The sequence below is a fragment of the Bactrocera tryoni genome, chromosome 4, assembly GCF_016617805.1.
Source record: "Bactrocera tryoni isolate S06 chromosome 4, CSIRO_BtryS06_freeze2, whole genome shotgun sequence".
Lineage (NCBI taxonomy): Eukaryota > Metazoa > Arthropoda > Insecta > Diptera > Tephritidae > Bactrocera > Bactrocera tryoni.
In genome coordinates, this window is record NC_052502.1 from 70,463,844 (window position 1) to 70,478,504 (window position 14,661).

General features: G+C 33.6%; 1 protein-coding gene across 1 annotated transcript in view; it reads right to left on the minus strand.

Moving 5' to 3' along the window:
* LOC120774933 overlaps window positions 1-12,040 on the minus strand; it is a 215,960-nt gene extending 203,920 nt beyond the window's left edge. The window contains exons 1-2 of the mRNA XM_040104811.1: window positions 11,484-12,040; window positions 2,591-3,441 (exon numbers count right to left, since the gene is read on the minus strand). The gene's annotated coding sequence lies outside the window, so the exon portion shown is untranslated. The remainder of the gene's footprint in view (window positions 1-2,590; window positions 3,442-11,483) is intronic.
* Between the last annotated feature and the right edge of the window lie 2,621 nt (window positions 12,041-14,661).

A 14,661-nucleotide genomic window follows, 5' to 3' on the forward strand; every position in this document is an offset into this window, starting at 1 on the left:
GTAATATACACTACTTGATTCAGATTTAAATGCTATTCATTTCTTAGTAATACTTTTTAAAGCTTTTTCTTATAAGCAACTATATTTTGGGGGGTTTAATGTTGTTGGCCTTTCGGGGCAAAGTAGTTTTGAAGTGTTTTTTATGCATTTAATGCTAGTACATAATATATAATAACACTAAAATAGTACATAAATGTATTTAAATATAATTTTTTTAGAACCAGGATTTAGTAAATTGTTTCGTGGAAGGTCATTAATCGTAACACAAAAGCTTTGAAATGTAATATTACAGTATTTATATTTTCCTGGAATTGCATAAGCTGTGTGAGAAGTGCGAACGTACAAAAAATAAGATGAGTGAAAAAATCAAAGAACTCAAACGTTTCTTTGACATAACCACAATATTAAAAAAAAAATTATAAAAATTGCTTAAGAAGGCTATTTAGTAAAATGGCAATGAATTCAGCAAACAAATCTATGCCGAGAAAGCTTGGGATATGGCTAAACAGGTAATTAGAAGTGGAATAGCTGAATGTGATATTTATTTCTTTAGCTTTTCTCAGACGATGTAGCTTTTCTCAGACATTGTAGCTGTTTTCAGGACGAGTGATTTTCTCATACAAAAGAGGACCTCAGATAAATATCACCTATCCCACATATGTCACTTAGATCTTTAAAGACGATTCAATGAAACACAGGAAATTAAAAAAAAGCTAATTATATCATCTGGACTTATACGATCCCCTCCGATATACGATACAAGCCATCTGTTTTTTAGATACTTAGATATAGATTACTTTAGAAAGTCTAAAATGGTCTCATAAACTGGAACTTCAGTTCTTTTGTACTGTCCAAAGTTCCACATGTCGTCAGCTGAGCTTCAACAAAGTCGTTGAGCCTGTAAACAAACTCTAACTAACCTCTTTTTAGGAGTCGAAACTAATAATTATAAGTATCAGCGATACAGAAAGCTTTAGGGACTTCAGAAAGTTAGGTTTGGTTTCATAAATTCGAACTTGAGTCTTTTGGGCAGTTGACAGTTTCAAATTTCATTTATTCTAGTTTCATCAAAGTCTTTGAGCATGAAAATAATGGCTAACCTCTCCGGGTTACTTAAAAACTAATATTATAAAAAGGAATTGAGTTCTTCGAGTCACACCATGCAGAAATTTGTGCAAGGACTAAGTTCAGAACCGGTACTGTCTAGGTATTGACTTCAAGAAAAAATTTTGGTAGAAGCAACTTTTTGTGAGTTAATGGTACCACTGTAGAAGTGAAGCAGGCGAGATAGGGTTATGGATCTATGGATTACATTGCTCTAGGTAATGCGAGGTGCTATATTGAACTCGTGATGAGGCGGTTTTGTAGAAATGCAAGGAAATGTGAGCCTCTTTCGACCTTATGGAGATAACTATGTAAGCCGAAATTGGAACATATTCGAAAGCCTCGAAATTCATAAGGATAAAGGCAATTATGAGATGTTGCAATCTTCGGCGATCGATTGATTGGGTCAAAAACGAATCCAAAACAATATGACATACATTTTTAAACGAGACACTATGATCTTAGGACTTTAAGAAGAGACAAATTTTGGAAGTGATGAGGACTTTTTCAACAAAGAAAGAGTATGAGTCTTTCGGAACTGACAAATTTCGAAAGTGATGAGGACTTTTTAGAGGAGAAACTATGACCTTAGGACTTTCAGAACAGACAAATTTCGAAATTGATGAGGATTTGTCAACAAAGCAAAGAACAGGTTAGCAAAACAAGTAAGTAAGCTTGAAAAAAGTTAATCATCCCTAATTTCTATTTTAAGGTCTAGAGGGAAATATTTTTTAAAGTTACTGAAACTTATAGATCAGAGAAAAGGTTGTCATATCGGACTTCCTATTCGAGATAATGGACCAACTCATAGTTCTAACATCTTCTTGGATGTCAACCGCCATAATGGAGGCACGCAAGGAGATCTCAAGTCCCACACAATGCTACAGTAAATGAGTAGTAATAACTAGCGCTAATTTTCATTTCTCTTTCGCCAAAAAAGAGACCTTCAGTCAAAAAGTAAGCCCTCTCATATACAATACTAGTTAAGCCATTAGCTTGGACTGTGCTGCCCGTGGATAGGCGCTAAGTAGTTGCGTTTACGAGTATCTATTTTTTTTCTTCATTTGTAGAATTGTACGCCATTCACTTTTGCCACATGCCACAGTCAATGCATGCCCTGTCAGCTGTCATGTCATGCCGTCATTTGTAAATAATGCTAAACATTAAGGGCTAAAAGATGTGCGTGACCTTGGTGTTTATGCGTTGTAACGCCGGTTGCCATCAATGCTAACAGACAAAGCAACTGAACCAAATGAATTTCGACATAATGTTACGCGCAGGGCGGATTTTAGTTGGCAGTAGTGTGTATGAATGTACCGATATCTGTATATATATGTATGTGTGTGTTAAGCATGTTGTGTGCACGACACGAACGCCTACGGCGCGTATACGTGGTCATTTCGGTCATAACGGTAATGGTCATGGCTGTTGCCATGTCAGTCTGTGACTTTTGCCTTAACGCCTAAAAATATGCAAGTTAATGTACCTTATAAATCATCCATTTTAGACAGCGGCGCGCGGCAGTGGTCGGCACTTGCAGCTTCGAGGCGTGTCCGTTGTGTCTGCTGGCCCGGCTATTGTTGTTTTCGTTGTTGTAATGTGAAATTGTGCGCTTTCATAGCCATTACGGCGAGAAAAAAATTTTCATTGTCACTTTATCGCAATTGCTGTCATCCGCTTCCTTTTGCACTTTCGTCGGTATTTTCTTCACTTTTCTCGACGGCCACTCGGTTTTTTCGGCAATTTTTCTTTTTCGCACTTTTTTCGAACTTTTTTTCACACTTTTTTCGACTTCTTTGCCACGCACTTTGTCACTAGTTGTTTTTTTAGAAGTCGTTGTTGTTGCGTATATACATATTTATAGTTACCGTTAGAGTGGTTTTAGTACTTTGTGGGCGTCGCCATGCCACTAAGGTAGGTGTGGCGGGCAGCAGAAAAGGTCGCAACCAAATTTTAGTTTTCTTTTCGTGGATTATAACAAATTTTGTTTGTTTTTCTTTGCACTTGAAATTTTATTCATGATGAGCGCCCACAACCGCGTACTGCGCTCAAAGATATTTATTTTTCAGATTTTTTTATCTAAAATCTGTGCCTTATTTATATTTGGGTTAGAGCTGCTTTGATACCATTTAGTCAAGCAAACACTGGTCGGCCAATAACAACTTTGTCAACTTCATTTAGGGCGCACAGCTGTTTGTAAATTGCCGTTATGGCCTTAACCTCACTTTTTGTGCACTGATACTTTGATAAACATTTTAATTTTGTTTTTCTTGGTTGTTTCTGCGATCTACCACATTTAACTAGTTGCCCCAGAGAGTCTCTCGCGCATTCCGGTAGCTGTAAAAATATGAAAGAGGGTCAAGAGGTTAGACGTTTGTTTATGTGTGTATGTGTGTGGTTGCTGGAAAAATTATTAAATTTAACAAAACAATTTCTTTCATATGATTTTTGTGGAAAGATGCCACTTTGAGTTTGTATATGTAAATAAAAAGAGTTGGGACATCAATCTATAAAGGAAGCTTGCTTCTGAAATTTTACTTTGGCATTGCTTCTTTATAAACAAGACTCATCTCATATATAGATAAAAAATAAAGTAAACAACATTGCAAAAAATAAACAAGTTATGCACTTCTCGTCCTCAATAATGCCAGTTGGTGATACAGTTTAAATCGAGATCAATTATTCAACAGTCAAGACGTCGAACCTTAAGAAAGACTTGATATCTTATGTTGATTGCTGGCCGAGAGAGGTAATGGTCGAAATTTCTATGAAAAGATGCGGCGACTAACAGAAGGTTTCAAGACCGGAGCATACTCTTGTGGAACCCCCCGGGGTGCTTTAGTGACTGATACCCAGAGCATACTGAAATTATGGAGGAAACACTTCTCATAACACATTTAAACGATGAACCCGATCCCTTAATGGATGATGATGGACCACCGATCATTGAAGAGGTTCGAAAAGCAATTACCCATCTGAAGAACAACAAATCGATCGGCCGATCTATTCAAATACGCTGCCGACAATTTAAGTGTGCTTTGCCAAATCCATAAAAAGAGAGACCTCACAATCTGTGCCAGCTATCGTGGGATAAGCTTCATGAACATCGCATATTAGGTTTTATCGAGTGTAATGAATGAAAGACCGTCAACAAACTTGGACTTTATCAGTGTGGCTTTACGCCTGAAAAATCTGACTTACCAGATATTCACCATATGCCAATTATTGGAAAAGAGCCGTGAAAAAATGATCGACATACACCATCTATTTGTTGATTTCGAAGCTGCTTTTGACAGTATTAAAAACTTTCAGGCCGTTTTGGTATTGTAACTGCGGCAAAGGCTCTTATGAGACTTAGAGGAGCGTTTGTTGGTTATATGAGAGGTCCCGAGCATGAACACACTGAAGTTCTGCACTACTTCGTTAGCATTCCCGACAATCTATATAACGGCAACGCTTATTCTTCTCCCGGTGATCTCTGCTCTACTCAAATACCTGGGAGGTATTATAGGGCGAGGCAAAACCTTTGTAGAAGACTTGTAGTGACCTTTTTCGCGCATTGATCGAATTTTAAGAGGGAGAGTGAGATGAGGAGTTCTTGTCCGAAGTTCTCCATCAACTCTTAATACAGACTACCAGATCACTGTAGCGTCTTTTAAGCGGCGGTAGCTGTCATCAAGGTTGTAGTTGATGTATTGCTACAAAGTGCAACTGCGCGCTCGAAACTTGTTAAGGATTTCATGACCTCTTTAGCAATAGCATCAAGCTTCATCCGTAATAGACTTGTTTGAGTGTTCGTTTAAAGAAAACACGATGAGCTTGCTGGGAAAGCTACCTTTATCACAACTGTGTCCGTTTAGAAGCGAGTGGCTACTCCGTTGTTTTCTTGTTATCTATCGCTGGACCTATGAACCTACCGAGAGCTCGGACAGTGCTGGTCAACAACCAGGAATTTTACAACTATAACATTCTTCTCGTCTAGAATGAATGAAATGGAAGAAGTTCTTTGAACTATATGCCATAAGAAAATTCAATCTTTCTGCAATTGGAGGTGTTATTCATGGTTCACACGCGATACGGCGAAATATTCTGCCGTACACTCTTTGTCAAAGATGTATGGAGGAAATCGAAGGATTTTTCCCAAATGAGATTGAAATATTTTGGTAGACAAGCCCTAGGTGGACCTTGTGAAGTAACAGAAATTGACATAAACGGACTTAAAAAAATTGTGGTAAGGTCAAAATGCTTCGAGGGTCTATAAGGAACTGGTGATAAATTTTTAGTAGTTTTTTGAGTAACAGAAACGACCAACCTTTACAGCTTTCCAAGAGAGATCCATTGGTTAGAATGAACCCTACGACCTTGCGTTGTATTTCTCACTTACTACCATTTGAACGGTAGTGGGTTTTCTTTTATTAGTATTAGCAAATATAATAAAATCCACGGTTAAGGCCTAGTCAATTCACAATTCCATGAAAATTATAGATAAATATTAAAATTATACAAAATTTCTCTAATAATTACTTTTTTATTAATGAAATCTTTAATAAAATATCACTTTGCATATCCGCATTTATTCTGTAAGCAATGATATATTTGACCACACCCAAAAATCTAAAAACAGACACTTAATTTTTCTATTTTTAATTAATTCCTTGCTAAGCTTTTACGCTTTGAAGCGAAAATGAAAAGGTCAAAGATGAATAGCGCTTTGCTATGAACCTAACGGGCATGTAACTTCCGCAAATAAAGGACCGTTTACTTTTGAGTGAATGCACCTTTTAAGGGATAATAAGCCAGTGAGCTGAACTGTGAAATGGTAAAAGATCGCCCGTATTTATTTAGCGGAGTGTAAGCTTTGGATTTTATGAGTTTCTGTTGCCTATTTGGTGGCTATTATATATTTATTTGGCAAATAGTTTTTTATTTAAGTGTTTTTTGGAATTTTATTGTTTAAAAGTCACAATTTGTTTAAAATTTCTCTTCATCTCTAATTATTATTTTTTATTTTATTATTTTTAATAGTTAAGTTAATGAGCTAATAAATTGTATTTTGGGTTTTTGGGTAAATATTAAATTAATATTCATATTTTTTTAATATTTGTTATGCTTTTGGACACTAAATTTTTTGCTCTTATTTAAATTTTTTAAATTTTTCTTTAACTAAAATTATTATTTAATTTAATGTAAAGATCTTTTTAAAATTTCCTATTAATGGTTTTGGTTTTTTCCTATTTCGATATGTTTTATTTTTTTTCAAATTTTAAATAAGTTTTTAATTTATTTAAAATCTATTAAATTCAATTTCAATTTATTACTAATTTATCGCACATTTATTTATAATTTTCTAACATTTACTTTTGGTTTTTAAATATTTTATATTTTTTCATATCAAGATTTCTTTCTTTCTCTTCTAAATATTTTTTTAATATATTGAAAATCAATTTGAACGTTTTGTTTTATTTTTTTAATTTAAATAAATAATAAAGTTAAAAAAATAAATTTTTTTGGAACACAATTTTTATTTAATTATGTTTTAATTTTTAAATATTATATATTTTTTGCCTCAATAATGATAATTTTATTTATTTAAATTGTTTTTTTAAACTAAATATATTATTTACATATTTAAAACTAAAAATAAAATTAAAAAATTAAATTAAATTATTTATTTACATATTTGTTCAAGTAATAACCTGTCGTAAAGCATCGTAAAATCGTAAAATTATACATTTTTACATTTGTTTTATTATAATTTTACGATTTTACGATGCTTTACGACAAGTTGTGAATTGCTCAATTGAAAGTAAAAAAAATTTTTTTGGCGTACAATTTTTATTTTAATAATTCGTTTATTCTTGATATTGACATATTATAAAATTTTTAATTTTCGTTTTTGTTAAGTCGCAATAAATATTTTTCTTAGTATAATTTTTTTAATACAAAAAATATTTATATTGGTTTTTTTTTGGTATTTGATTGTTTGTTTTTATATATATGTAATATTTTTTCATTTATTTATTGTTTTGTTAATATTTCTGATTTTTGAGTTTTGTTTATTTAAATTTTTTAATATTTTTTGAAATTTTATATAAGTGTAAATTAACCCATAAAGGTTAATTATGTATATAATCGGCTATAATCGCGTAAGCGGTGTCGGTAAAGAAGAAGAAGAATTATGTATATAAAATTTTCTAAAATTAAAAAAAGAAATGTATTTCAATTATAAATTTTTTTTTCTTTTTTAATTTAAAAAATGTTTTTTATTTAATTTTTTTTTGCTTTTCTTTTGGATTTTTATATATTTTTAAGTTTCGGGAATTTTTTTATTAAAGTTTATTAAGTCAAAATTTTTGTATTAATATTTCTTAATGATTTATTTGTTTTAATTTAAAATTTTAATTTTTGTTTATTTTTTTGTAATTTTAATTAATTCTTTTAATTATTTAAATCTTTTTTCAAAAATATTTTTCTTATTTTATTTTGATTTAAATTTTTCTATTCATCTATCTTCCTTTATAATTTCCATTTATGTTTAAATATAAAATATTCAATAATTGTTTATTCTTCCCCAACTCTTCTTTGCTTTCCCTTTGCAATAAACTTTCTCCATTCCTTACAACTTCTCAAATATTCAATTTATATTAATACGCTCTTTTCTCCGCCTCGCTCACTCTCACTCCGTTTTATTGCCAATTGTTATTTTAAGCACGTTTTCCTATTTTCTTGCCGTTACATTGACTAATTAATTATTTGTTTGGGTTTCTGCTACGTTCCTGGCTGCTATTGTTTTTGTTGTTTTTAGCGCACACTTTGCTCATGTTTGATTGTTATTGTTTTTGTTGTTGTTGCTGTATAAACAAACTACGCCATGTCATAGTGTTTGTTATTAATTTGCTTTGTTGTTCGAACGTTTGTGGCCACAAAGCTGGAATATTTGCCAATGAAGGCATGTCTGTGTTTGGGTGCGTATGTATATGTGTGTGTGGGTAGCTGTAGACGCGTACGTGAGAGTGAAACGTTGGCTTTTGGTTGGCAGTGAGGATTAATACGCTTAATTTTAACAGGCAAACTAATTACGAAAAATTTAATTTAATTTCGCACGTTTTTTGGTTTAATAGAAAAAATGCGTGGAAAAAATTAAAGCTTTGTTGTAAAATTTAATTTGCGATATTAGCAATTTTTTATGAAATATTAAAGTATCATATTACTAGAAAGCATATGCATTAATTTTTATTAATTAAGCAGTCTATGAAATTGATCATATAAATCTAACAAAATAAAGTTGATAATAAAATTAGCAAGTAATGAAAATTTTTTTTGCATAAATATTAAAAAATAAATTGTGAATTAGATATGTTTGACTAAAAATTATGTAAACCAAAAATTTTATACATTTTCATGCTTTTAGATTATTAGCAATAAATTTTAATTTTAAATGAAGATACAAATGTGTTGGTAGGAAACATTTATAGTGAACGATCCATAATTTTTTTTTTGTTTGGTTGGCATCACATCTGTGAAACATATTCAATAACATTACAGTCATTGAAATAACAACAGCATATTTTTTCATTGTGTTGGCAGTGTCAAATTTTGTAGAAGTGAAAAGTGATAATTTGCTGAAAGCAAAGAAAAAAGAAAGATCCAGAAGTGTGTTTGTCCACACCGCATACACATGAATTGAATGAAAGACGAATGGAAAACCAAAAAACACTTGTATAATTTTGCTTCAAAGACACGAAAGAAAATCAGTTTTGCATCCAATTTGGCGATGAAAAATGGATTTATTTTAAGAACCCTAAACGAAGAAAATCATAGGTTAATCCGGGACAATCATTAACATCGACTGATCGATTCGGTAAGTAGGCAATGGTCTGTGTTTGGTGGGATCAAAAAGATGTGACATTTAATGAGCTTCAGAAACCGTTAATACTAATCGCTACAAACAACAAATGATCAATTTGAACCATATATTGATGGAAAAACGACCAGAATGGACCAGAACACGGCAAAGTAGTTCTGTCCCACAAAGCAAAATCGGATGAGCATACAATCGAAGTACTTGATGGAAGCTGCTAACTCACCAACCATTTTCACCCGCCATATTAGCCCCTTCAGTTTACCATTTGTTTTCAACGATGAAACACGCTTTGGCTGAGCAGCACTTTGATTCCTGCGCCGAAGACGAAAATTGTGTGTCTGATTGGTTTGCTTCAAAAGGCGAACATTTCTATTGACAGGGTATCCACAAACTGTCAGCGGGGTAGTCGAAATGTGTATAAGGCAAGTGTGAATACTTCGAACAATTTTTTTTTGGACTTTTCCATTCAAAATTGGTATTTCATTTTCACAAAGTAGAAATGTGTACAAGGCAAGGATGAAAACTTCGAATAATATTTTTTGGACTTTTCCATTCAAAATTAGTATTTCATTTTCACAAAGTAGAAATGTGTACAAGGCAAGTGTGAATACTTCGAAAAATTTTCCTTTTGGACTTTTCCATTCAAAATTAGTATTTCATTTTCACAAAAAAAGTCTCATTTCAAACACGTACACCTTGTGCTACTCATAAACGTCGTAAACCCAATAAAATATTTATTTATATGTGTATACTCAAACGATATGGGTCCGAAATTTTGCACACATCTCTTCACTTCAAGACATTGCTCATTTGTCGGAACTGTTGATATAGGACAACTTTAGCATACAGCTGACATACAAACTGCCTAACTCAAGTCCTTCGATAAAATTTTTTTTAGTTGACAAGATAACTGCATGATATTTTGCATGAATTATTTTCTAAGGTCACGGTACATTCTCCAAATAAACTGTTTATATCGGAACACTGTGGCATATATAGTACTTAGCTGCCATGTGAATTGAATGATCGGAATCCAGTGCCGTATGGAAAATTTTTCATTTCAAGAGGTAGCTTCGTCAAATTGGCATGGGTTATTGGGTGTGTTGACAAATCGTGTCATACAAACTGACAAAAAAAATTTCTTGAAAGAAATCTTTTGTATATAGTAAACGTATTATAACTTTCGTGGAACCGAATTTATTGTTTTGAAGTTTTTTATAAACTTTCTAGTATCATAATTATATTATATTTTTTAAATTCTAACTATATAAAGCAATTTGATACAAATTTGGTTCTAAAAGTTGTATAAAAATCATTGTATATAATCCTCTTTCTACACTATTTTTCAAAATACTTACATTCTTTTCCGATTAATTTAACATAAAATAATGTTATATGGCTTTTTACAAAATCGTTTATGAAAGCAAATTGAGAATATTTTCCAAGCATAAATTTAATAAAACAGCAAGAAAATATATTTGATTAAATTGATTCAGAAGGAAAATGTATTTTATGAACTCTTTCAGATTATCACAGACATTTTGTAGAAACCGAAAATATTACAAAAAATTGAGCAAAATTTTAAGGGTCTAGAAATTTAAAAAAATCGAATTTTTTTTATATTTTCAACTATTCAAGAATATGTGTACAAGAGGATTTTTCAAAATTCAAATTATTTTCGGAGATATAGGCATTTTTCTGACCCGGCATCCAAACTGGTTCGACCGCAACTAATCGAACAAAAGACTTTACGCGAAACTTTAAACGCGTTTTTCTCAAAACTGACTTTTTCGGAACGATACCCACGATTTCTCAGGTTCTACTGCACCGATTTACTTGAAATTTTTATAGAGTCTTCTTTATAGGCTTGTCTATGGTTGGAACTAGCCCCATTCCCAAATTTTTATTTTTATTATTTCTAAAAAAATTCGAATAGTCAGAAAAAGTGATCTAAAAAAAACTTTTTTTTTCAGGCAGTCGCCATTTTGTGATAAAAATGTTTTCCCACTTTTCCGTAGTTCCGGCCATTGCGACATTATTCTAGATTAATAATCTTTTTTTGTTTGGTTTCAGATAACTAGGAGGGTTGAAATCATGGGTATGGTCACGTGGAAATTTTTAGAGACCCCCCACTTCGTCAGCTCATAATTTTGGAAATTTTTTACTTTTTTTAGTTTTTAATTTTTTCTGTACTCTTCTAAAATTAGTAAATAACTAATAAAAAATGGATACTAAAAATATTAATTGCCTTTTTTTTACGACACTTTAAAAATTAGCTGAAATGCATGCTTCTAGACCAGAATACCCCCTTATGAAAAGTGTTGTTACGTTATTTTGCTTTATGGGTGACGATACATTATCTAAACTGTTATGTTTTTCATCCAAAAATTTTCTACATAAATTCAATATTTTTTTTTATATAAAAATATAATGTCTATAAGTTTTATTGAAAAAATAAAATATACGACTTCTTTTCTTTAAAAAAAAATCATATATATTTAAACAATGAACTAACCACTGTTTAAAGCTGAAGCTCCTTCTCTTACTGAATTTTAAATATTTTATTTGATGCCTTTTAATGTTGTTGTTGCACTTTATATTGCATAAAATTCGCAGCTTTCGAAGTGCTAAAATTGTTGGTTAGCTTTATTTACATTTGCTTGCCAAAATTATGCCACGAATTTCACTTATTTTCCTAGTTTTCGCGTTTTTCACACACCTTTCGCCACATACACACCCCGTCTTGTGGCTTCACCGCCGAATTTATCGATATTTTGCCACTACTAAACGCAGCTCAACATTAAATTATGCACAACACTAGTTTTGTGTGCTTACACGCCACTCATTTTTCAATGAATTACATTTATTTTATACAAAATGCACGAATAAACTTGTTTCGACTACCAAACAATATCACTTTGCTTGCCAACGCACCGTCTGTCTGGCCGCAGATGAGCAAAACAACAAATTTGTTTGACAAACAAACAAAATAGTACTGTTATATGTGTCAATACACGCGCGCAATCAGCACTATATTCGCCCGTCAACGTCAATTTTGCACCGCCCGCAAGTGAACCGTCACTGACGTTCATCGCACGACTAACACGCTCGTCGGCAGCGCTTGGCAGGCGGCCGCGCAACCCCAACGCCAATTGCAGGTGTGTCTGTGTGTGTTTGTGTGCCCATATGTTAACCGTTAGTTTGGTGAAAATCGCACTCGTGCTAGTTGTGCTCTTCGTCGCTCTTCGTGTGCTCACATTGCGCGGGTAAAATGAACGCATGGTGAGTTAGAGAGCAGCAGCACTGACCTTGTGCACGAAGTTGTGTGCTCGGTGGCGAGATTTGCGCTTGCCGGGTCGCAATGAACTTCCGGTTGAGGTGAATTGCTGCTGGTATGTCAAAAAAGAGTAGTGTGCTCGATGCATTTGCTTCAAATTTGAGGTGAATTGTTTAACGGGGTGAACAAAATGTACCTTCGTGAGAGTTTTATTGCAAGCTTTGAGGAAGGAGAAATTAACATTGTGCCGAACCTACCACAAACAAAAAAAAACATATATATTTTCACCATAGGTATCTGGAGAAACCCACCACAATCAAGAAAATATATAAATTTATCACCACAGGTAACAGGAGAAATGTTGAATCAACCTTTTTAGATAGGGGAAATAATTTATGTTGAAATTTTTATGTATAGGAATTTGCAGTTTCAGAAATTTCACCACAACTCACTTTCCCCTTTCGGTTTAAATGAACTCTGAACAGTGAGTAAATGTCTGGGATGCAGTTTTGCTCTTTCGTGGTAAGAAATATAATTTTCAATTTGTATTAGCCGTTTTATGCTCAGCTGTGTTGAGGTAGGTCCCTGAATTTAATAAGTATTAGTAAAGTCGTAAGTATGGAAAAAGGTTAAACCTTGACGTTCTGGTAAGTTGAAGTGTTGCTATAAGTATTGGAAGACAGTTATAACAACTCTACTTGAAATCTAGTTCCAAATACTATTTTGGAAAAGGAACCAAAAATGCAGCTCGATCTTCTCAGGCGACATCGCCTCGCTCTATGGGTTCTTGAAAAGTTCCAAGAAGATCCGACGTTTTCGAGCCAAGTTTTCAGCGATGAGGCCTATTTCTGAAGCAATGGGTATGTAAACAAATAAAATTGTCGCATTTGAGACGAAGAGCAACCTGAAGAGATTGAAGAGCTACCACCAGAAAAACAAGGGTTTGGTATGTTTTGTACACCGGTGGAATCATTGGTCCGTATTTTTTCAAGAATGATGCCGGTGAGAACGTAACCGTCAATGGTGACCGTTGTCGAGCCATGATAACCGACTATTTGATGCCTAAAATTGGAGCTAGTGATCTCAACGACATTTGGTGTCCAAAAGACGGCGCTAATTTCCACACATCGCATTAATCAATGAATTTATTGAGAGAACACTTCTGTGAGCAGATAATTTCACGTTTTGGGCCAGTCGATCGTGTGATATTACACCGTTAGACTTTTTCCTGTGGGGACATGAAAAGCCTAATGGCTATGTGGACAATCCCGATTCGTTTCAGGCCTTGGAGCAAAACATCACGCGAGTCATTCGTCAGTTACCAGGCGTAATGCTCGAACGCGTAATCGAAAACTGGACCCAACGAATGGACCATATGAGGCGTTGCCACGGCAACCATTTGATGGAGATAAACTTCAAAAAATAAATGACAAAGAATGTTCTTAAAAAAGTAGGGAACCTCGAAATATAGAGTTTAGACGGGCCATCGATCATGAGAAAACGAAAATGCCCCTTTTCAAAATAATTTTCCCTTTGTTCGGAGTCATCTAATGCTAATTATTTTCCGGCGCTCAAGCTTTGTTTTTGGGGGATTAGTGTTTTGTGGTAAAAAAAAACTTTTTTTGCGAATTCATTTCATAAATATGGATTGAGTAATTTTATTTGGACCTTTTGTATATTACTGAGCACATTTTTGGTTGACAATATACATAAGTACAAGTAGGGCAATATTGATTTAATATTGCTTTCGATTTCCTCAAGCCGCTGAGTTTTTTGCAAGACTTTGGACATAATCCGCATTACCAAAAGAATAAACTGCAGCTTTCGCTGCAAGGCTGAGTGGTATGATACCACTCTCGAGCTACTGCTTGGAGATAGTACAACCAAGTGGTGCACCGACGGCTCGAAAACATCGGAGGGAATTGGTGCAGCAGTAGCAGGACCACACACCAAACTCTCCATACCTATGGTAAGTTTTTCGACCATTTTTCAAGCGGAAGTCGGTGCGTAGAGATAAATTTCACGCAGCTATCGCAACGAACCATTCTTAGCGACAGTCAAGCGGCACTTAAAGCAATCTCTGCCTATGAGATCAAATCGCTACTGGTGCAGGAAAGTAGAGAATAGACTTAAGGTCGTGTAATTATCTACAAATATTATTATTTGTAAGAGGTTGCTGCTTCTGAACACAGGCCTTCGAATACAGCTGTCTATATAACATGCATACATAGAAGAAGATAATCGGATTACTGAATTCGGATTGTGGCCGAGCCAACGGTGCGCCTTTGGACTGCAATTTTCAAGGAGGATTATGCTTGTGGATGTCTTCAAACTGAACTGAAGTATATGGACGTGAATCCCTGACGATGTTTGATTACATTTGAGATAATATTAATTTTTACTAGAACCAGAAAGA